The 23,957-nt window shown below is 43.4% G+C and overlaps 1 protein-coding gene across 1 annotated transcript in view; it reads right to left on the bottom strand.

The window, feature by feature from the left end:
* PRKCZ (protein kinase C zeta) overlaps positions 1–23,957 on the bottom strand; it is a 73,943-nt gene that overhangs the window by 34,727 nt on the left and 15,259 nt on the right. The gene's annotated exons all lie outside the window — the stretch shown is intronic.

Genomic DNA, 23,957 nt, shown 5'->3' on the forward strand with positions numbered 1-23,957 from the left:
GGAAAGCTGCGCTGTCAAAATGCATGTGAAGGAACATGTCTCCCCATCGCTCCGGCCTCTCCCTCCCCTCCCTCCATCTCTCTCTCTCTCCCCCCCCCTCACATGATCATGGTCTTATTACAGTTCTAGGGCTGCAGACTCAGGTGAGATGGCGAGAGATGATAGACCTCGGAGAAAAGGCTGGGTGTTTAAGCCAATGGCCGACGAGGCAAGTTAGCTGGGAAACACCCCCCCCCCCTAGACAATACATAGATGCACAATTATGGTTCCCCCTCACATTCTCATGGAAGATGATGTCGCTAGGCTCAAAGGGGGTAAGAGGTCTGGGGAGGGGGCTTTGGACATCCATCAAGAAAGGACAAATATTCGGGAACTTTGTCCAAATGGAAGTCAGATTCAGGTGAAGAGTCCTCTTGGGCTGTTTGGAGCGGTACGGAGACCACGTTCAATTAATATATATATATATATATATATATATATATATATATATATATATATATATATATATATATATATATATATATATATATATATAATTTCACTGGATTTTCAAAGCATGCCCTAAAGCTATTTTAATACCAGCTTTGTAGCTTTTTTTTTTTTTTTTAGTTTTTCAGAGCAGGCTCAGCTGCAGGTAGGGAGCATAACTTGAGTGTGTTCCCTTTTGCAGAGCCAATTTCTGAAGAAAGGGGCTAAAGTAGGGGGGGAGGAATCCAGATTTTAAAAAGAAAGTACGATCATCACCGACGATGGAATCCTTGATGACGCAGACATCATTGAACCGCATTTCGGAAGGATACCCGCCCCCCCCCATCCAAATATGGATCAGGAATAGGAAGACTCCACCCCTCCCCCACCCCAAATGGCTGAGAACTTTCGACCCACACCATCGCTTTTCCTTCAAAAGAAACGCTCCTTCCATGCAAAAAGTCCTACATCGCCTTGGGTCCAAAGCACTCACTGTCTGATCTTCGGGCTCTTTTAAGAATATGCAATGTATGCAGCTGGAGAAAAGGGATTATTATTATTATTGTTGTTGTTGTTGTTGTTGTTGTTATTAAACCCAAAGCATATCAAGTTTTATTTTAAATACACGCCGTGTTTCAGCCTGAAAAAAAACCTCCCAGAGGAATTAAAAGAAAAGAGTGGAATAAAGATCAATAAAAGATTACATTAGAAGAATGAAAGATCTGAAACGGGGGAGTGGGGGTGAGGGAATCCTCCCATCAATGCCATAAAACCAAAGCAGATTCAGTGTTTTGCATCATTTAGGGAACCAGATACTTAGAAAAACTGGATTCTGGTCTTTTGCATCAATTAATTGTTATACTCAATTTATGAATGATGCGATGCGTGACCTTGGTGCAGGTGTGTTCTAAGGACCACAGGTAGAAGCCAAAGAGTTAATGAGGTTTGAGGCTAAGATAACTACACGTCCAACAACTCACACCCATCGTATTGCATCCTAAACCAACTGTCTAAATGGATCAAGCCAACAACGTCCAACAAAGATTTCAACAGGCCTTTGGCTCAAGGACCATCACCCAAGAAAATGTCCTCTAAGATATTTCACCCCTCCCCACGGAAGCATCCATAATGACTATCCTTTATAAAAAGTTTGGGCTGGGAAGACTTACATTTCCTCCATCGATGAAAAATCATTAGTCGAAATAAGCCCCTTTTCCGCATTCACACCCAGCAAAGCGAAGTCAACCTTAGCCTGAAGCTTCCAACCAGACCAAAGGATCTTGAGGTAGACTTTAATTTCAGTGGGTTTTTATTAGAAAACGTGGAAAGGAATGTAACTGTTTCTATGACAACTGGATGGCCAAAACACATTCCGGGTTTGAAATAAACACAGGATGCGAGACATACACACAAACACACATCCGCGGAGAAGACCTGGGAGAATTCGACCCTAAAATTAAAATCGCTACAAAAAAAAAGAGATGATTTGTATTCAAAAGCCAAAAGAGCAAAAAAGGTTCATCTGCTTGCGCCTCAATTCTTCTCAGAATTCCTTGGGAGCCATTTTCAGTTCTTCCCATCTCTATCTCTATGCGATGTCCTATGTCAGGGATGGCCAAACTATGGCATGCGTGCCCAAAGTGGCACACGGACCAATGTCGCCCAGCATGTGCTGCCTTGCCTGTTGTCTCCTGGGTTTCTGGCGTGCATTCGTGCACGATGATCAGCTGCTCTTCGTGTGCGTGGCAGTGCCAAAAACTGGTGCGTGCATGCGTGCCAGCCAGCTGATTATCGGGTGCGTATGTGCGCCGGAGGTTCAGCTTTCCTGGAGTGTGACCCCTTTGCGCGCGGGGCTGTGCTGGAAACCGGCCTGCACATTTGTACCGGCCAATTGATCATTGGGCGTGCATGCGTGCTAGAACCCGGAAGTTCGGCTTTTCCAGAATGCGGCTCCGATGAGCATGCAAGATGTTTGCACGCCATGATTGTCCTATGTTGTGCAGTCTGCATCTGTATCTTTCAGAAAAACCAGGTTTCAAGTACATGACAGCTTAACACGTTACTTCCTAGCCAAGTTTGACTTACTCCCTGTCAGAAAATCTCTTGGTCGTCCAATCTCTTCTTAAGAACCTCTTAGAGATGGAGCAACCCATAACTTCAGGAGGCAAGTCGTTCCGCTGATTTATTGTTCTAATGGCCAGGAAATTTTTCCCAACAACTAAGGAACTAAGGAGAAATTTCCAGACAGAACAATGGATCAGTGGAATGACTTGCCTTCAGAAGCTGTGGGTGCTCCAACACTGGAGGTTTTGAAGAAGAGATTGGACAACCATTTGCCTGAAACAATAGAGGGTTTCCTGCTTGAGCAAGGGGGTTGGACTAGAAGGCCTCTAAGTTGTCCTCCAACTCTTCTGTTATTCTGTCTTATTCTTCTTCTAATGTTTTTAGTAGACAAGCTCAAAGAACATACCCCTCCACTCCAGGACTGCAACCTGTGCATGTGGCTCTTTCATCCCTCTACTCTGGCTCCCTGTTGCTCAAAATATGCATCACAACTACCAATGTGCGACACCTGCAAGCACGCAAGCTTTATTGAGCTTTTCGACCCATCCTTTTTTTTTTTTTCGGACTTCAAAATGTTTTTGTTGCATGCAGAAATAAAAATTTGTGTTCTCTGTAGCTGTTCATTGATTTCATAAATGCAACACACTATATAGTTTTTGTATACATAGCATAAAAACGATTTATGCAGTGTTATTGTCATTTTAGATGTCAAAAGGATTTTGTGGCTCTCGGCGTTTTCTTTTCTGTGGGAAACACATCCAAGTGGCTCTTTTGAGTGTTTAAGGTTGCCGGCTCCTGCACTAGCTATTCTTGGATATTTCAAATAAACATTGAGTTAATAAATTTTTATCCTTAGTAGAGTTTGGAGCTTTATGCGAAGTTGGATAATATTAAAACAAACACTTCTATTGGAAGAATGCTTCCCATCTATCAATTATATAGATGTATATGTACCTCATTGTAAGGGGTATACTGTGGAGTTTGCCTGATGCTATGCGTTTCCCAAAGATAGTTCCATAATCACCAGAACACAAAAAAATCTAGAGTGCATCACGGTTGGATCAAGTATAGCTTTCTTGTGTTAAGTTAGATCATTTGATTACTTCGACAAACCTTTTAGATTTTTCTATCTGTAAGGAAGCAATTCTCAGGTGTTTTCACCTGCTCTCCAATACATTTTGGTTTAGAAATAATTTGATAGCACGTGGTGGCAAATGTTTCCCGATAGCTCATTCCCAAATATTCCATAGGTAAAGGTTCCCCTCGCACATATGTGCTATTCATTCCCGACTCTAGGGGACGATGCTCATCTCCGTTTCAAAGCTGAAGAGCCAGTGCTGTCCGAAGAAGTCTTCATGGTCATGTGACAGGCATGACCCAACGCCAAAGGTGCACGGAATGCTGTTCCCTTCCCACCAAAGGTGGTTCCTATTTTTCTACTTACATTTTTTACGTACTTTCGAACTGCTAGGTTGGCAGAAGATGGGACAAGTAACGGGAGCTCACTCCGTTACGCGGTGCTAGTGATTCGAACTGCCGAATTGCAGACCTTTCTGATTGACAAGCTTAGTATCTTAGCCACTGAGCCGCCGCGTCCCTCTTAAATGGAAATATTCCATACCGTGTTCTATTTAAGGATCTAAAGCAGCCTTAATTCTTTAAAAGCAAACTTCTCTGGGATAACCGCTCACTGTTTACACAGTCGTTGATCGGCGCAAGGGGAATAAGAAAATTAAGTCCCTTTGGGTCTCGAAATAGCAAGAAAGATGTGAACTAGTTGTAAAAAGATGCTGTGGGAGATTCTGGAATCTGACCTTGAAATTTGATATTTAGTCCAATGAGCTCTCCAAAACTGGGACTCTACATTGTAATGCTAGTTACTGCAAATGAAAGGGATTGATTTTGACAACCTGCCTTAAGAGTATCGGTTGTTAACAGCAGCTAAGGAAGCGTTAAGATTTTGGACTGGAGTTCTCCATTAGTTGGTGATAACTACAGCAGCCGTAATGGCTCTATTGGACTTTGTAGAGGAGCTTCCCAGACAGCTGAATTAAAGGGTTAAAAGAAAAGGGAGATTAACCCATCGACAAGCACGTAAAAGGTAAAAGGTCACCAATGAAAGAAAATAGAGGTAGTTCTCGACTTATGACCTAATGGAGCCTATCCATTACAGTCATAAAGCAGATCACCCATGCGACTGATCTAACTTTAAAGCCTTTTTTTGCGGTCGATGTAAAGTGAATGCTGTGGTCAGTAAGCGAAGCCATTGCTTGCTGCGGGGCATTTTTGCTGAAAACTAGAAGTGAAGGGCGTTTTTTGGAGGGGGAAAACGTCATAAATCGTGGTCATGTGACTGCGGGACGTTGCAAACGGCCCGTAAGTACAGTCAGTTGTTGAGTATCTGAAAGGCAAGTGACATGGCTGTGCGGAGGGAGGGGGGGCGCACGGGAACTTCGGAGTGGGGGTCCATCATAACTTCCAACAGTTGCCAAGCAACGTGAGGACTAGCTATAAAAGCCACTCGAAAACACTCCACGACCAACAAAAATGGTGCATTTATGAGAATATCACAGAACATATGCAGTTATGCTCAAATCGGAGACCAAAACAAGCTTTCCACTGAGTTTTATATCAAAGACCTGACTCATGCTCAACAAATCTCACCCCTCCTACAATTAAATCTTCCACTCTAAAATACCTGCTGAGTCATAACTCCACATGGAAGGTTGGCTCCAAACGGTAGCAAGTTAGCCTTCGAAGCAAGCTGAAAAAATGGGGAGCTAAAATGAAATTTAAGGAAGCAAGGTGGGGGGGAGGAGAAAGAAAGGAAGGAAGGAAGGATGGATGGATGGAGGGGTGGGAAGGAAGGAAGGAAAAAAGAAAGAAAAGAGAAAAGAAAGAAGAAAGGAAGGAAGGAAGGAAGACAAAACCAGTACTAATAGCCCTGTTAACTTTAATAGACTCTACACAAATAAATGCAAAACTTTGCACTGGGGAAACATCGGGGAAACATCTGAGAAGTGAATATGAAGAAGGCCGCTTAAGTCAAACTACAAGGCTTGGTGATAGTGCAGAAGGAGAGCTGGCTAGTCGACGGTCGGAAAGTAGCCCTTTTCCAACTCCTAAATGTTATTCAAAGGCCATTGGTGAGCTGCAGCTCCGTTCATCAGACACAGAGTGGCTAACCCAGTGTTTCTGAAACTTGCTGACTGGGGAATTCTGGGAGTTGAAATCCACAAGTCTTAACGTGGCCACTGTTGAGAAACCCTGGGCTACACTGATGCAGGAACTGTCCTGGGATGACAGCACAAGGGTTTCCAGCTTTGCTTCCGGTTGCCATCTAATGGAAAACCACCAGCTGCAGGTGCAAATCAGGACCCAGCCGTACAAAGGGCTCCACTTTGAGAACGAATCAATTGCTCTTTAATCTTCCCTTAGTCAATCTATCGCCGGTTAATTGCTCGACTTCAGGCAACATCCAAGACCAGTGGCAATCTGTTAATGTTGCTACCAAGTAAAAGGGTTTTTCCTGCCACGAAACCTAGAGAGACGTTTCTAAAAATGGGACACTGGCTGATCAAACGTTCTCCTGCTGGCTGTGAATTTATCAACCTGCAGGGAATTCCCCATGCGAAGACCTTGTCTTCCAGCACTGTTTATGCCCTGCCAGGCTTCTAAGTAAACATTGCAACATAGCAGCACCGATCTTCCCTTCCAAATATGTTCCTTGGAGCGGGAATAGAATCTGCATCTTTTATGCAGAGGTGGCAGACCTGGCTTTAAAAGCTACAGCGGATGGTAATGGGGGGCGTTTTGGAAAGAAAAGGCCTCAGGGATCGCATTGGCAGGCAAACATGGCCCACAACTCTTTAAAGCAGCTGCCTCTTTTCTTGGAGCCAGCCCATTGCAGAACTTGGAGGAAATTGGTGACTGCCTTCAAGAGTGCAGATAGTCATTAAGCATGGAAAAACAGTCATGAGCAGGGGTGGGATTCAGCTGGTTCAGACCAGTTTGGGCAAACCTGATGATAATTTTACATCTGCTTTGCAAGGAGTGGATGGCCACGCCCACCCTACCCCTCCCAGGAGTCTCCACGCGGTCCATTTTGGATGGCAGGTAAGGCTCTGGGAGGGTGAAAAATGAGCCTCCCGGAAGTTCTTGAAGTCCGAAAACTGGCCCATTTCTGGCTTCCGGAGCCTGGGAAGGGCAAAAATGTCCCCCCTACTGTAGTGCAGAAGGTTGAGTAAGCCATGCCCACCATGGCAGCGCCCACCCAGCAACCGGGCAGAGAACTGGTTGCTGAAATTTTTGAATCCCACCTCTGGTCATGAGTCCCTCTTTTCAGTGCTGTTTTAACTTCAAACAGTAAGGTTGTATCTGTATTTCCTATTTCATCCTTGACATCATAGTTAAGGAGAAGGGGATACTTATCTGTGCTGGGAGTGTTTTATGAGACAGCTATTTTAACAGGTATTCAAAAAAGTTGAGAAGTTTAGCTGTCCAGAATTATGCCAGTGGAGTTCAACGACTAAACAACTTCTTCTCACAGTCAATAAAACATTGGACAAGACAGCTTTGTATGGGCCATAAGACATTAAGAAAGAAGCGTCATCCATTCTCAACCTTCTTGTTAAATGCTTGACAATTGTCACTGCTTAGCAGTATGCCAACCTGCAAGTTTTTTTTTCTTTTAAATAAAAAACAACAGACAAGCTAATGCATCTTCCCACAAGCAGTTTACGGCTTAAACAACATCACAAGCTACAGAGAACAAATTAGGAAAGAGGCACCTAGAGAGGCGAAATCAGCTTCAAAACCGCTTTGAGGGAAGGACACCGTTGTTAAAACATTTTAATTTAGTTCTTTTCCCTTCTAGCAAAAACGACACCGTAAAAAGGCCCTTAACTTCTCTTGATGGAACTGTTATCTTTTCGGTAAACAAAATTATTCTATGGAGAACCAGGAAAGAAGCTGACTGAATGGGGATCTGGGGCACGTTTTCTCCCGAGTAAGCCAAAACTAATAAATGTTACTCCGATCACCAAGACAGAAATTGCTAAATGCTGTTTATTAAACTGTTGTTTATAGCTAAGTAAACACCAGCCCAGTCGTGGCAGGATTTCTATAAGGAAAAATAAAGGCAAGGCAAGACATAAACTTAGCGTCTCATCAAAACTTTCTTTTATTCATTTTTGGCGTTAGCAGGGATGGCTAAATGGACCTCTTTGATTAAAGAAAAGAAGGCCATTTCGTTTCTCTTTGGAAACCACCTTTGGACTTTGTGCCTGAGGAGGGGGCGGGGGGGAACGAAACTTTGATTTTGGGTTTTGCTGATTAGATAGATTTGTTTTTATAAATTGTTTAGATGCTTTCGAACTGTTAGGTTGGCAGAAGCTGAGACAAGTAACGGGAGCTCACCCCATTACATAGGGATTCGAACTGCCGAACTTTCTGATCGACAAGCTCAGCATCTTAGCCACTGAGCCACCACGTCCCTTCAAAGGAGAAATATCTCCAAGGAGATTTCCAAGGAGAAATATTTCTTAATTTCATGTATCGTCCCCTGTTCTGAGAGGTGCTATTTATGCAAGACTGATCTTATGCTTTTCACCCATCGATGTTTCTTTCTTTCTTTCCTTTTTTTTTTGGCCTCGTGCAACTGATTCTCCCGGGACTGCTTTGAAGCTGCTGTTTCATAATTTACTGTTTTATTTCTGTTTATTTCTTGACATTTTCCTGCTGCTTTCTCTCATTATCATTCATATTTCAAAACCTGAATACACATAATAAACTGGGAGTGCCATGAGCAAGTTCTGAAAATAAAAGATGCAAAACAAAACAAAAATTGTACAGGCAGTTCTTGACTTACGCCCACAGATGAGCCCAACTTGCCTGTTGCTAAGCGAGGCATTTCTTAAGAGAGTTTTGCCCCGTTCTACAATTTTTCTTGCTGCAATTATTAAGTGAATCGTTGCGGTTGCTAAGATAGTCACACCGTTGTTAAGTGAATCTGGCTCCCCCTACTGACTCTGCTTATCAGAAGGTCGCAAAAGGGGATCCCATGACCCTGTGATTTTGCGACTGTCGTCAGTATGAATCGATTGCTAAGCATCCAAATTTTAATTGCGTAACCATGGGGATGCTGCAACGGTCGTAAGTGTGAAAAAAAACAGTCATAAGGCACTGTTATCCATGCTGTTGTAGCTTTGAATGGTCACTAAGTGAACCTGCATTGCAATATTAATCTTTCAAGAATTTCATTTCAGGACTTATATTGTAAAAGCCATACAGGATCCCGATTGGATCATTACACCTCCCACTGAAGAGACTTCTTAAAGGTAAAGGTTCCCCTCACACAAGTGTACTAGTCATTCCCGACTCTAAGGGGCACTGTCCATCTCCGTTTCAAAGCCAAAGAGCCAGTGCTGTCCAAAGATGTGCCCGTGGTCATGTGGCTAGACGCTGAAGGGCATGGAACGCTGTTCCCTTCCCACCAAAGGTGGTCCCTATTTTTCTACTTGCATTTTTTACCTGCTTTCGAACGGCTAGGTTGGCGGAAGCTGGGACAAGTAACGGGAGCTCAACTCCATTACGCGGTGCTAGGGATTCGAACTGCCGACCTTTCTGATCGAATCCTGAGATTGTGAATATTTGACGTTATTATATTTGGATATTTGAAGTCTTAGCCACTGAGCAAATATAATAACATCAAATATTCACAATCTCAGGATTCGGTTTTATTATCATCCCTTGACTTGGTTGTAAAAAAAGCTGAAAAGGTAAAATCAGTCAGATGCAATTCCCATAACTGGCAACGTGGCCAACAGATCAAAAGTTATTTCTAAGGACAGAGCATTTAATTGCGAACGCAAGGAAAAGGCAACCATCACTTCCTAGATTGGGGGTGATCCATGAAATGCTTCATCTCCAACAGCATTGAGAAAACATCCAATTTATTCTTTAAGAAGTATCCTTTTTGCTCAATTACTGTGAATTGTTGAGCCCCAAAGAATATAATGTTGCAATTGTGTCTTTTGCACATGATGTTTCTGCCTTAGAAAGTGTCTCAGGCTTTGAAGTCCTATAAAGCCCCAACATCCATCTGGGAGTCAACTCAAAACTCAACTGCTGCCTGCCAGACCACTCACTGAAATTCCCTTGAAGGGTATTGAAATTTGTACGCTAAATATAAACCATAAATATTATTGAAACTAAAACAGAAGCTCACAAACGACGCACCGCTTGCTGAACAGATGCCATTCGCGCTTCCGGTTCCAATGAGTACAACTCTGCAAATCAATAAACTCTTAAATTTGTGCGGTGAACTCACAGCATTAAAATATTGACCGGAATAGCTTTGGGGATTATGAAATAATATTCAGATGGAATGAAGTTCTTTCAAGGAAAATTTGTGAGGTTGACGGGTCTAGAGGCCTCCCTGGTGGATGGAAGATCATCTTTTCTGACAATTTCTTTCTAAACACACCCATCTGGAAAACGGGGCACAACAATCGCACTTGATTTTGCAGCCAGCTAGAGGGGAACATTTCAAGTCCATCTCCCGCTGCACCCTCATGCGATGGGATGAGGTGTCAACTCATAGGAAGGCGCATAGTGTCTACTACACCATCTCAGCTGGTTCAGATTGCTCATGAATTTTTGAAGGCACTGTTCTTTGGACAGTGCTGAAGTAATGTTGTTAGTCACGAAGTTGTGTCCGACCCATTGTGATTCCCTGGACAACGTTCCTCCAAGCCTTCCTGTCCTCTACCATCCTCTGGAGTCCACTGAAGCTCATGCCGACTGCTTTGGTGACTCCATCCAGCCACCTCCTTCTCTGCCGTCCCCTTCTTCTCTTGCCCTCCATCATTCCCAGCATGAGGCTCTTCTCCAGGGAGTCCTTCTTCCTTCTCATCAGGTGGCCAAAGTCTTTTGAGTTTCCGCTTCAGGATCTGGCCTTCTAAAGAGCAGTCAGGGTTGATCTCCTCTAGGACCGACCGGTTGGATCGCCTTGCAGTCCAAAGGGACTTGTAGGAGTCTTCTCCAGCACCAGAGTTCAAAGGCCTCCATTCTTTGGCGCCCAACTAGTACACAACTGCAAATAGGTATTTTGTTCTTCCTCTCAGTGTGGACAATGTCTTGGCTTGGCCCAGAGGGGAGGGATGAAAGCTGAAATCCTAAGGGGAAAATTATGTTTGGGTACCAGAGCCTTGGAAAAGTCACTTGTTAGGATCTGAAGCAGTCAAGGACCTTTGTGAAAAGGCTTAAATCCAAGTGACGCCGGACACAAGGAAATGCAATAGAATCCTTCCAGAAAATCATTGGACAAGGAATGTTCTTAACTGCAACGTGGTTGCAAGCTACCGTCTTCTCTACATTCTTCAATGACCATCATTACCTTTATATCCCTCTGTCTCCTACACGGATCGAGGAACAAGAACGTGGATTATCAAAATGAGTTCTAACGTTCCTCGCAGTGGCCACTAAAATGATGGTGACGTACGAAGGAGAAACGCTGGATAATCAATGCTTCGTTATCCAGGAAGTAGCTATTAAGACAATTCCTAGCCAAGAGGAATTAATCATATGCCTTTAATGGAGTCACATCTGGTCTTCTTAGGCAGATCTCTCTAATTACTAATCATCAGGTTGGCCATTCTGATTCTCTGCAGTTCTTGCACAGGTAGTCCTCGACTTACAACAGTTCGTTTAGTGACTGTTTGAAGTTACAATGGGAAGAGCGATGTTTTTCATGTCTACAACCGCCGTGACATCCCCAGGGTCATGTGACCAAAACTCAAGACGCTTGGCGACTGGTTCGTATTTATGACGGTCGTAGTGTCCTAGGGTGTGTGTGTCACGTCATCCCCTTTTTGAGACCTTCTGACAATCCAAATCTATGGGGAAGCCAGACCCACTTAATGGCCATGTTACTAACGTAACATCTGCAGTGATTCACTCAACAACTGTATCAAGAAAGGTTGTAAAATGGGGTCAAAACTCACTTAACAACTGTCTCGCTTAGTCATAGACTTTTTGAGCTCAATTGTGGTCATAAGTTGAGGATTTCCAGTATTGTCTTGAAGGCCACCACAGTTCACTAATCAAAGCACAAATTTTGACACCCAAAATGGGACAGATTTTATAGGCAGATTGCTTAGTATTTCCCAACATACCTTAGTTAAATGTACGAACTGTATCTTAGTTGATAAGTTAGTATTCTTATCTACAGTTTCACATGGACTGACCCTTCAACTTGGCATTTTTGAGATAACTGCAGATTATAATCAGCCTCACCTCAAGACCCAGCCCAATAGCATATACATCAAGGTCAAATTTGCTCTTGCCATATGACACACAATTTTGGCCTTTACTAGAATACTCACAACAAATGGACTTTGTAATGCGTTTGTTGGCTAACAAAATTTCAAAATGAGTTGAAGTTTTCAACTCAATATGAGGGAGTTTTCTGAAAGTCTGCGTGGATGAGTCAGTCTTACCACATTCACGCCTGCAGCCTCAATCACACAAGTTAACTGCCCCGTTTTGAGTCTTAGGTAAACAGCAGGAAGAACTGTCCCTTGTTTTCACTGGAAAAAGTTTACATGATGAATTAAGCGACTTCCTAATAAGAACTGAGCTAATAAAGGCACCTTTATTACCATGGCTATGAACCTGAAGTCCCACGTATGGTTATTTTTAACAGCCTTCTCAGTTTACAGGCGTAATGAAAATACAATATTTTCTCTTGTTCAAGATCAGGGATTTCTAAACCTGAGTACTTTAAGACTTGTGGACTTCAACTCACAGAATTCCTCAGCCAGCACTGGCTGGGGAATTCTGGGAGTTGAAGTGTACAAGTTTAAAAATGGCCAAGTTTGGAGGTCCCTCTTCAAGAACATGGGAAGGCGTTCTTCGCAGCCCTTTTTTTCACTTGCCTTAAACCCAGCTCAAGATTAAGCCAGGATCAACTCCCAACGAGACTAAAACCAGCATTTACTTCTATTTAGGAGCAAAACTTTATCTGTGTTACATCTGTATATCAAACGGGAATGATGAAAGTAAGATAATAATGCCCAGAAGCGAACAGAAAGGCCTCAAAGCTATGTGGATATTCCTTAGGAAAGACAGGAAAAGACAGAGTGACAAAATGCAGATTTTATCATCTGCATTTCAGTCACTTCATTTTCCTTTAAACTTATCTGCTACAGTCAAATCTCGTGATTATTCTCAAGTATTGCTAGCTTCGCGGTACTTTTTTCAGTGATTTTTCCCCCTAATCTCTTATCTCCACTTTCCTCCCCTGATTGCGTCCTTGAATGAGCTGTTGTTGTGTCTTCTCCTGGCTTCACACCAGAAGTCTGAATTTAGTCATTGTGCAATCATTCAAGGCCAACCATCTTTCTTCAGCGATTATGAAAGCTTATTCTATGGGATCTTTTCCTCTTTTAAAAGCTATGGATGATGAATCTGTTTCTTATGGGGATCTTATATTCTGAGTGCATTTCCTACAAGCCAAATCTTTCATGCACTGTATTTCTCTGCATTTAACACGATCAAGATCTGTTCCATAACATCTTAGTTGCTGGACTGCATTTTCCCACTGTGTGTTTCCTTATCCCATGTTAGATACCTGCAGATGTCCATGGATCGTTTGAAGCAGAGGCTAGCAATAAATGAACAATTCTCCTTACAAAATTCTATTATTGCCAACATTATTGCAATCCATACGTTCATTTCAATCACAAATTAGTAGTCTTCTCTTGATATTGTAATTTCCACCCTTATATAATTCCTGAGATTACATCTATAGTATGTGTCAATGATGTTGAATGTATATCCATCTCTTCATTTTAATAGATATGATCCTCTGTTAACTGGGTAAAAATCCAGCATTACACTCAGCAATGATTTTTTAATGTTGCTGTCCTAACGTTCCTTTCTATGGCCTAAGTCTTCAACCATGTAATCATCTAATTTAAACTGATTTATGTTGGTCGCTTCTATATGCTTATCCAAATACATTCAATTTAATATCCTTTATTTCCATTTCCAAGTTCTAGTACTCTTTCATGCTTACAATTACCCAGACTTATGCTCACAATTACCCACGCTTTTACAACCTATTACAACAGTTGCCTTTGTTTAACCATGTCAATCGTGGCTTCTCAGAACATGGTTTGTCCCCTTGAGTCATTCACAAGTGCATCAGAATCTCCCTGGAATATTCAAAGTCTGCTTACCTCTTGAATACGTATGTGTAAGTAATACTAAGACTGCATTACTGTTGTTCTTCTCATCCTTCATATTACCCATCTCCTCCTACTTATGACTATAACCTTGTTGCTTGTATCTTTATGATTTATATTATTTAGTTCCTAGAATGATTTCATTGCTTATTTAATATCCATGACTATCACGAAGTGTATCTTATGATTCTTGATGAATGTATTTTTAATGTATACTCAGAGCCCGAAGACAAACTCCTTGTGTATCCAATCACACCTGGCCAATAAAGAATTCTATTCTATTATACTCTACTCTACTCTACTTTCAATCACACTTGGCCAATAAAGAATTATATTTTGTTCTGTTCTGTTCTATTATTATTCTATTCTATTCTACTTTACCTTCAATCACACATGGTCAATAAAGAATTCTATTCTGTTCTGTTCTATTCTATTATTCTATTCTATTCTATTCTACTCTACTTTACTTTCAATTACACTTGGCCAATGAAGAAGTCTATTCTATTCTATTCTATTCTACTGATGAGAAATACAGATGTTAATAGCCATACGTAAGTCTTTTGTGTCACAATTCTTGTTTGCTCATCTGAAGGGACAATCACCTCATGCAGGAAAGCCTGTTGAATGACCAAGTTCCTTCTTCTTGGAGTTAACACAAGACCAAAATATTATCCCAAAGTAATATCTCTTAAATCTCTTACATCAACAGATCTGCAGCCATGCTGTGAATCTTACTTGTTACATCACCCACCTGGATTAGACACTGACTCGTGGGACAATTTCGAAAGAAGCAACAATTAGAGATGGGCAGGTTTAAAGGCCGCACTTTTGAACAACAGGTTTTTTCACATCTATTTCATCCAACTCCAGAAGCCCCGATTCCCCCATTGCCTTTGATTCTACTTACCATCTCGCAAAACTCCCCAAACCATGTAAGTTGAAGTAGAATCAGATTTGCCCTGTGGACCAAAAAAAACCCCAACCTTAAGATTCCCATTTTGCCCATGATTCTTCTGCACGTAAAGGAAAAAGTACTTTAAAAAAAGCAGCACATTCAGCATAGCTGCCATTTGAAATAACCGGCACGCCAGCCAGTTATGATCCAATTTGACAAAAGAGCGTTCAAGAAACAATGGCAACATAAACACGAGACAGGGCTGTAATAATCTTTAACGGAAGTGACTTGGAAGCCTGGATGGGGGACACAAGCGTCACCCACACAACACAACACAGATGCAATAATCCTGTTTACTTAACCGTCATTCAAAAGATGGGGAGTTTTAGACGCCTGTGAGGACTGCCATTCATGGGGATTCTCAATTGCTGTATTTTTCGGAGTATAAGACGCATCAAGATTTTGATGAGATAATTTTTTTTTTAAAAAAGTTTTCGCACTTTGCAGGCCTCCCAAACCCTCTGCAACCTATTTTTTTTATGGAAAACAGAACATGCAGATAGTTTGAGAGGCCTGCAAAGTGCTCCTGGGGACTGGGGGCAAAAACGAGCAAAACTACAGCCATTTTTTTTGCAAAAACGGGCCCTTTTTTTTTTGTTGCAAAAAACAGGGCATGCATAGATTTTGGGAGACTTGTAGAGTGCTACTGGGGGCTGGGGGAGGCAAAAACGAGCAAAAAACAGCCCATTTTTCACTCATTTTTGCCCTCCCCAGCCCCCAGGAGCACTTTGCAGGCCTCCCAAACCCTCTGCGTGTCTATTTTTGTGAAGGAGGCGGGGTTTCGGGAGGCAAAAAAATGCTGTATTCAGTGTATAAGATGCACCCAGATTTTCATCCTTTTTTGAGGGGGGGAAAGGTGCATCTTATACTCCAAAAATACTGTACCTATTCATCAATGAAAAGTGGAAGTGAAATATCCTAAAAAAAACCATTTCCTCCAATTCTGCGAAGTTGATCCTACAAGCCTGACACTCTGATAAATCAGCCATCAACAGACACATAGACATCAACAACATCTACCGTGTTTCCCCCCAAAAAATAAGACAAGGTCTTATTTTATTTTTGGGGAGGGCTTATTTTTTGGGAGGAGGGCTTATTTTAGCGCGTGTGCTCAAAGGCCCGATTGGGCTTATTATCCGGGGAGGTCCTATTTTCAGGGAAAGAGGGTATAGACTATGCAAAAGAGACAATCACCCAGCCCAAAAGATAAAAAGACACCAGCACCTCTCCACCAGTAATTGGAACGCAGATCAGCATAGATTAGCTCCAAGGTTAACTTCAGACCAACCATCAAGCAAGCACTACCCCAGCCCAACCAAAGAATCTCAACCGCCCCCACCCACCCAGATAGCAATAGCAATAGCAGTAGACTTATATACCGCTTCATAGGCCTTTCAGGCCTCTCTAAGCGGTTTACAGAGAGTCAGCATATTGCCCCCAACAATCTGGGTCCTCATTTTACCCACCTCGGAAGGATGGAAGGCTGAGTCAACCCTGAGCCGGTGAGATTTGAACCGCTGACCTGCTGATCTAGCAGTAGCCTGCAGTGCTGCATTTAACCACTGCGCCACCTTGGCTCCTAGACAAGCTATCAGAATATAAACTGAGAACAAATCCCATTCCTTAACTAGCACTGATGGTGTTATCTAGTTGGGCAATGAAACGTCTGCAAGAAAACAAGCAAGTTCAGAGAGCACCAAAGACACCTCAAAGTTGACCATAGATAGCATAAGTAAAATTTCACTCTAGCCAGGCATGGAAATCCATCCCCTGCTGTTTGAATATTTGCAAATATAAATTTATATATAAAGTTATTTATATCCTAGGCCTTGAGAGATAGAACTAACATACTTGGAATTAAAAGAAGAAAGAAAACAATGACATAGCTTCAATACCTAATTGTATGTGGTGGTGATGATTATACAAACCACACCCCAATGCTAGAAATAACCCTACGGCCTCCCTCTAAGTTCGAAGTGTAAAAAAAAAAGAGAGGGGAGATAGATGTGCACTCCGAGAATTCAAAACCAACAAAGGTTCTTTCAAGAACCAACTGCACACATTCCAGTGTCCAAAAAGGTTGGGCCTGAACGATGCTATTTCTCCCCCTTCTTTATAAACAGCAAACTCATGAGAAGATCATATAAATGTAATAAATAAATAAATAAAGATCAATTCTTAAAAGCCCCTTGGGGTTTCAAAAGCATATTTCCTTAGGGAAGAAATTCCGGTTGTTTGGGGAGGGGGGGGAGAAAGAAAGAAGAAGGAAAGAAAGAAAGAAAGAAAGAAAGAAAGAAAGAAAGAAAGAAAGAAAGAAAGAAAGAAAGAGGGAGGGAAGAAGGAAAGAAAGAAAGAACAAACGACAGCTTTTTTTTGCTATTGCCCCAAACATAAACGCTTCCAACTAGGTAACCACAAACATCAGATGGGAATTATCCTATTAAAGGTCTGCGTTTCTCTTCCAAAATAAAGAGTCTGTTTCAATGAGGGGAGCAGACTTGGAAGTCCTGAATTGCTGCAAATGCAGGCCGGCAAATTTATTTATATTTTCACAAAGGCGCCGGTTTCAATTTCCCTTACACACCCACACAAAACCAATCCCCACACTTTGCCTTGCTAGCCGTAGCACAAAAGGTTTACTCTCTCTGCAAGCAAAGCTGCTATCGCCAGAGTTGCCTCATCATCTCTCACGCTCCTTCCTTTCTTCGCGGGAGGAAGGGTTCTCGTTCACGTGCTCTGAATAACCTAAGCATGGCTGCTAATACGGCAACAATTGAAGGGAAAAGCTGTGAGTCACACAGTGTGTTTACAGGGCCAGGAACGGAGAGACAATTCACGTATTGGACCATACACTATGACTTTCTTCCTCTAGATAACAATGCGTAGCATCCTCTGTACGATACAACCGAGGGTCCAGGGGGAAAATAATGTCTAAGCACCAGAAAAGCATGCAAGGAGTTACGGATTTCCTTGGCACTTACAGCCAAAGGGACACACCGATCACTGACATTGTCAGTGGAGACAAATATCAAATATTCAACCTGTATCGGACGAAGCAAGTAGGAGGCGAAAATAAAATAAATAAAACAGGCCCAAGGCTCCTGACAACAAATCCAATTACATGCCCACTCCCACCATCACATCCAAGGAACCCCTGTCTATAAAAAGGGCATGAGTAAGAAAAGCCCAGCTACACCACAACAACGACAACAACAACCACCGAAAGCATCTTTTCTTCATTTTCTCGGCTGGAAATTTAAAAAAAACCGAAAGGAATAAAAAGCCGGATTAAAAAGTGATTTGGGGTGAGTCCCCCGGCTGATCTCCCGCACAAAATCCAATTTGCCCATTCAACGGATCGATGTCGCCTAATGTAGCAATGCAGTACCATCTCTATTCTCCTGGATGCTGGCGCCCGCTCTTTTCCCAGGCTGCTGCTTCGGAAAGATGTCAGAAATCCAAACCAGAAGGCGACCATCTCCCCCACCACCACCTCCTCGCCACAAAACAGGCCGCAGACGTACCGTCAGGTTTTTTGGGGTACATCTCCTTCATCGGCCCTGACGAGCAGCATCCCTCCGCAGACGCCTCTGTCTGGTCTCTCTCTCCCTCTCTCTCTCTCTCCCCCCTCCCTAAAGCCTGTCACCTGGCGGGGGAACGTCTTTTCAGGGCAAACCCTCCCCGGCCCCCCCTCCCTGCCTTTCTCAGCGCTGTCTCAGCTACATCCCAATAAGCGGCGAGATCTGTGTGGGTTGCAACCGCGGCGACGGGCAAGGTGGACTGGTCCACCCCAGTGCATGTCCAATGCTGGTGCTGCTGCCGTTACAATCCCTCGCCCTCCGCGCCCAGACCGACTGCATCGCCCTAACAATTGCAGTAAAAAAAAACACAGGAAATCGAGGGAGAAGGGGGGTGGGGTGGGGGTGGAAGCGTTACTCACTGAGTTTTAGTCCTTTCCTTCCTCCGCATGTAATTTGTTATGCTTTACAATGCAGTCAAGGATGCTGCCGGGCTCTCCTTGCCGGCTAATTCATTGCTGCTGCTCCTGGTGCTGCTGTTTGGCGGCTGCTAGACAAACCCCCCCCCCCCCAAAAAAGAAGGACGACGGCGGGCGGGAAGAAGCCGGAATATTAAGAGCAAATATTTAATGGAAGGCTGGTTCTCCTAGTTCTCTCACATCTCTGCCTCATGTATCCAGGCTCGGGTTGGACTGGCCCCCTTGGGAGGCTCTCGCTGGCAGCCGAGGCACCAACTAAAACACGGCATGGATGCCGGGGAGGCGAGGAGAGAAAAAAGCACGACTCGGTTTCCCCAAATGTTACGGAGAGGTGCCTTGGGGAAGGGTACGTTGGCAAGGGTCTGGAAAGAGGGGAGGGGAGAGAGAGAGAGATGGGGGGAGAGGGAGGGAGGGAGGGGAGAACTGATTGGGTTTTAAGGAGAGACGGTTTCAGACATGCGGTGAGCCAGCTGAGGATTGCATCTGGAAGCAATTTAAGGAGCAATTTTTTTCTCCGAGGCAGAGAGTGGAAAGCATCACCAGGGGTGTGTGCTATACAAAAAAAAAAAACCAAACCCCAATAAAATAATGCATGTACTTTAAATGCCGTGGGAATGTAGTAGATTTCCCAATGTTCAGCCTAAATCAGTGGCTCTTAGGCCTCCCCAGCTAAGCAGGGGGATCTTGAGCCTGCCGAAGGGAGATGCTTTTGATACAGAAGCCAGCAGAGGCCATGAGCCCTTCCCCAGGAAACCCTCCCCCTCTTATGCTAAAAATCAGAGGGTGTATTATCTTGTCTGCGCCCTTATCGCCCTCCTCCAATGAAGGAAACTATGTGGTCGCGCACCACAAAATCCTGGGAGAAGCACACACTGGTGGAGACAAATAGGAAGTGGAGGGGAGGGGATCGAGGGAGGATTTCCAGGGAGGGGTTTTTTTGGGGGGGGGAACGAGCAAGTGGGAAGTCTGCTTTGAAAATGACAGTGCTGCAAATGTGCAGGTCGCCTCCGATCTATGACAGTTTGTTTACTGTCCATTAAAAGTTCCATCAGCACCGGGGGGGGGGGGAGTGACTCAGGACAGTTTTTCACACTTATGACCATTGCAGCATCCCCACAGTCACATGATCAAAATTCAGGCGCTTGGCCTCTGATTCGTACTTATGACGGTTGACATGATCCCCTTTTGCGACCTTCAGGGCAACTGTGTGACTAACTTAACAACCGCAGCGATTCACTTAACAAAATGTGGAAAGGAAAACGGGGCACAATTCACTCAACCACTGTCTCACTTAACAACAGAAATTTCAGGGTGAATTTTGGTCACACCTGTAGTTAAAAACAAGTTGTATCTTTTGCCACATAATCCTATCAATAGAAAATTCCTAGTCTGAATTTTGTTTTTTAAAAAAAATCACACTAAGGAAACGATGTGAAGTCAAAGGTCTGCAAGAAATTTGGAGGAAGCGACCCTTTAAAAAAACCGGCAAACCCCCCCCCACCCAAAAGAGTGTTTACTTCACACAACAGTAAATGTAAGCATTGTGTAACCGCCTAATACAAACAAGAATCTGCTTTCATGATAAAGAGAGGAGGGACAATTAACCACACACTGTCTGTTCGATTCATTCCAGAATGTCCATATTTTTCTCCCCATTGTAGAAAATGATCGTGTGCTAACAGATTGCTAATTTAAGTGGCAGCCTATTTTGAGGGAAACGGGAGAATTGAAATTTCTCGCTCCGGTCTCCCAAAATAATTCCCAGGCACAGAAATGTAAATATGGCTCACTGTAAACAACCAGACAGGAGAATGAGTGAGAATTTTAGGATCAATTAAAACAAGCTTTCCCCGAGATTGGGGGGGAGGGGGGGTGAGTTATTTTTAGTGAGAATTATAGCAGTATACAATACAATAGCAGAGTTGGAAGGGACCTTGGAGGTCTTCTAGTCCAACCCTCTGCCTAGGCAGGAAACCCTATACTGTATCAGACAAATGGCTATCCAACATCTTCTTAGAGACTTCCAGTGTTGGGGCATTCACAACTCCCGGTGGCAACTTTTGTTCCCCTGATTAATTGTTCTCACTGTCAGGAAATTTCTCCTCAGTTCTAAGTTGCTTCTCTCCTTGATTAGTTTCCACCCATTGCTTCTTGTCCTGCCCTCAGGTGCCCTGGAGAATATCTTGACTCCCTCTTCTTTGTGGCAACCCCTGAGATATTGGAAGACTTTGATCATGTCTCCCCTAGTCCTTCTATTAAACTAGACATACCCAGTTCCTGCAACTGTTCTTGATATGTTTTAGCCTCCAGTCCCCTAATCCTCTTTGTTGCTCTTCTCTGCACTCTTTCTAGAGTCTCCATATCTTTTCTACATCGTGGCGACCAAAACTGGATGCCGTATTCCAAGTGTGGCCTTCCCAAGGCCTTATAAACTGGTATCAACACTTCACATGATCTTGATTCTATGTATGGTGGAGCACAAACTATTCTATAGACTATGAAGACTAACCTTTTTGTCGTTGCATGCTGAAAGTGTGCGCATGCAACAGCACGCACCTGTGCACCCGCACCCACAATGCAATGTGTGCATAACACCCCACCCACCTGCTCCACCTACTGCGCATGGGCCGTTTTGGGCCTCGTAGGCCACCCTGCAGTCTCCTGGGGCCAAAAAAGGGCCAAAGGGAAGGGGGGCGCACTGCCCCACGTGCCTCCCTCCCCACATGCATACGCGACTTCCCCCCAGCACATGCATACATGTCTTCTGCATGCGTCCTGCCCCTTGTGCATGCACGGCCCGAAAATCAGCTGGCCAGTGGGAGGCGCGCGGGTATGCGCAGTGTGGCTGAGCTGGGCCGACAGCTCGCATGTCCGCAGAGGGATCTGCGTGCCACATGTGCCATAAGTTCGCCATCATGGCTATAGACAGATAATGTACAGGGTATACAGAAGGAAATTATTTGGATGTTTAAAAGCCTCTAATGACGACATAAATTGAAACAAACTGATTTATACACAGCCGCTTCAGATATTAGCTGCTAATCGTTGGAAATTAATGCCATCAATTAACGTTGGTTCCCGAGTTATAGACACCTTTTTCGGAACTGGAGGACGATGAAATATATGGTAGTAATTTAGTGTATCTCCAAGACATTTATCACCTGTCTTCTCCGGAACTGCCTTTTCAAGTGTTTCATGTGTTAATTCAGGCTGACCACTGAAACAGCGGGACAGCGTGCTTCCTACACATATCAGTGAAGAATTAGGTCAGGCGAGTTACGCTAATCTATACAAATCCATAATTTATAATGGGGCTGTCAAATCAAGCGACTTTGTGAGATAATGCCGTGGAGATATCTTTAATAAGTGTAGCTGATCGTTATTGCCGCGGGTTCAGCTCTTGACCGAGTGGGTCTATTTTTACAGATCTGATTTCCACCCCCCCACCATTGCTCTGGAGAGATGGTGCCACGATTCCGCACCCTTCTATGGTAACATGCACATCCAACTGGTAGTGCAACAGCTACAACAGGCTTACTAGATGTTTAAAAATCCAGATCTCCTCAAAATCAAGCCACTTCCTTTGCATCACTGAATAATTTTTTCTAATTTAAAGGGGTCCCCAAAGATTATTTAGGCCTGCTCTGTTGTGGTGAGAACATTGCGTTACCTGGAGATTAATCTTTTAAACTAATGATACACTAAAATTATTTTAAAAGCTGTGGTTAGTTCAGGGGTCAGCAAGCTGCGGCTCCGGAGCCACATGTGGCTCGTTTTATTCCTCTGCTGTGACTCCCTATCGTCTGTCAGCTCTACAATTGATAGGGCTTTTGGTTAGGACAGGTAGAGGAAAAAGGACGCCGTGCTAGGAGGAGACTCTATGGTGGGGGAACTGAACTTACAATAGGGACCGTTTACAATGGCACAGAAAGATCGTTTTTCACAGTTACACTGTGCAGCATCCCGACAGTCCTGTGATCTAAATTCAGACACTTGGCAACTGACTCATATTTATGACGGTTGCAGCGTCCCGCCTGGGGGTCATGAGATCAACTTTTTAACGATGTTCTAACAAGCCAAGTCAATGGGGGGAGCCAGATTCGCTTAATCACGTTACTTGTATTTGTATTTAATGAATTTATAGGCCGCCCAATCCCGGAGGACTCCGGGCGGCTTACAGAAAAGAAGTAAATTATAAGAATTTTTTTTTTACTTAACAACAGCAGTGATTCCCTTAGCAACTGTGGCAAGAAAGGTCATAAAATGGTGCACAAACTGGTCTCGCTTAGTAACAAAGATGTTCCGTTTTAGTCGTTAAGTCGAGGACTAGCTGTATCTATGTGAAGAAGGCGAATTTTGTTGGGCTTTGAGCCACAGTGGAAACAATGGCTTGTAACAAACCACAGAGCGGTAGCTGCCAGTGTTTTAAATCAAGGTAGCTGTGGATTTATAGAAGCGTATATTTTACATTTAGCTGTTGGGGGTGTTTCCTTCCATTTATTTCTGAGCTGAGCACAAAAACATTTCTCCAGCGACTGTCATCCATACTGTAAAGATTCAAAGTATGTTCTACAAGGACAAAACTGTAAAAGCCATTTATTATTATATAACCCTTTCAATGAGACAAGAAACTCTCTGCTATGCATTTCTTGCAAAATATGAACCTTAGGGGCTTCCTCTTACAAACGGTCATAAGATGGGTACCTGTTAAGATGAAATCATACCAAGATGGCCTAAGATTGCCTGGCTCTGTAGGAGTGCACCTCCAGTTTTTTTTTTGGGGGGGGGGGCAGATGGCACACACTTTTAGGGCATAACTGTTTTGCCATATAAACTTGCAAATTTCTCATTCCAGAGAACTAAGACAAGATAATTTGAATATAGCATCAAAGCAATCTCGCCTCACAACCAGAAGTCTGTGAATTCAATCCTAGGTAAGATGTTTCTATCTCTGGGCACAATGAGAATATATATATATATCTGCTCTGCACTGGCGACAGGAAGGGCATCCGGCCAGTAAACACACAGATCCATTCAGTTGCCCACACTCTGCAAAGGATTATGGGGGTCATTAAAAGAAGATGATCAAAGCAATCAAACCTCAACCCAACCAAGGTTCATGCAGATGTGGGTCTCCGTTTCAACCCAAATTTGCCCCCTATTTCAGAGGTCTCCAGACTTAGCAACTGGTAAGATTTGTGGACTTCAACTCCCAGAATTCCTC

This window comes from Thamnophis elegans, chromosome 15, assembly GCF_009769535.1.
Source record: "Thamnophis elegans isolate rThaEle1 chromosome 15, rThaEle1.pri, whole genome shotgun sequence".
Classification (NCBI taxonomy): domain Eukaryota; kingdom Metazoa; phylum Chordata; class Lepidosauria; order Squamata; family Colubridae; genus Thamnophis; species Thamnophis elegans.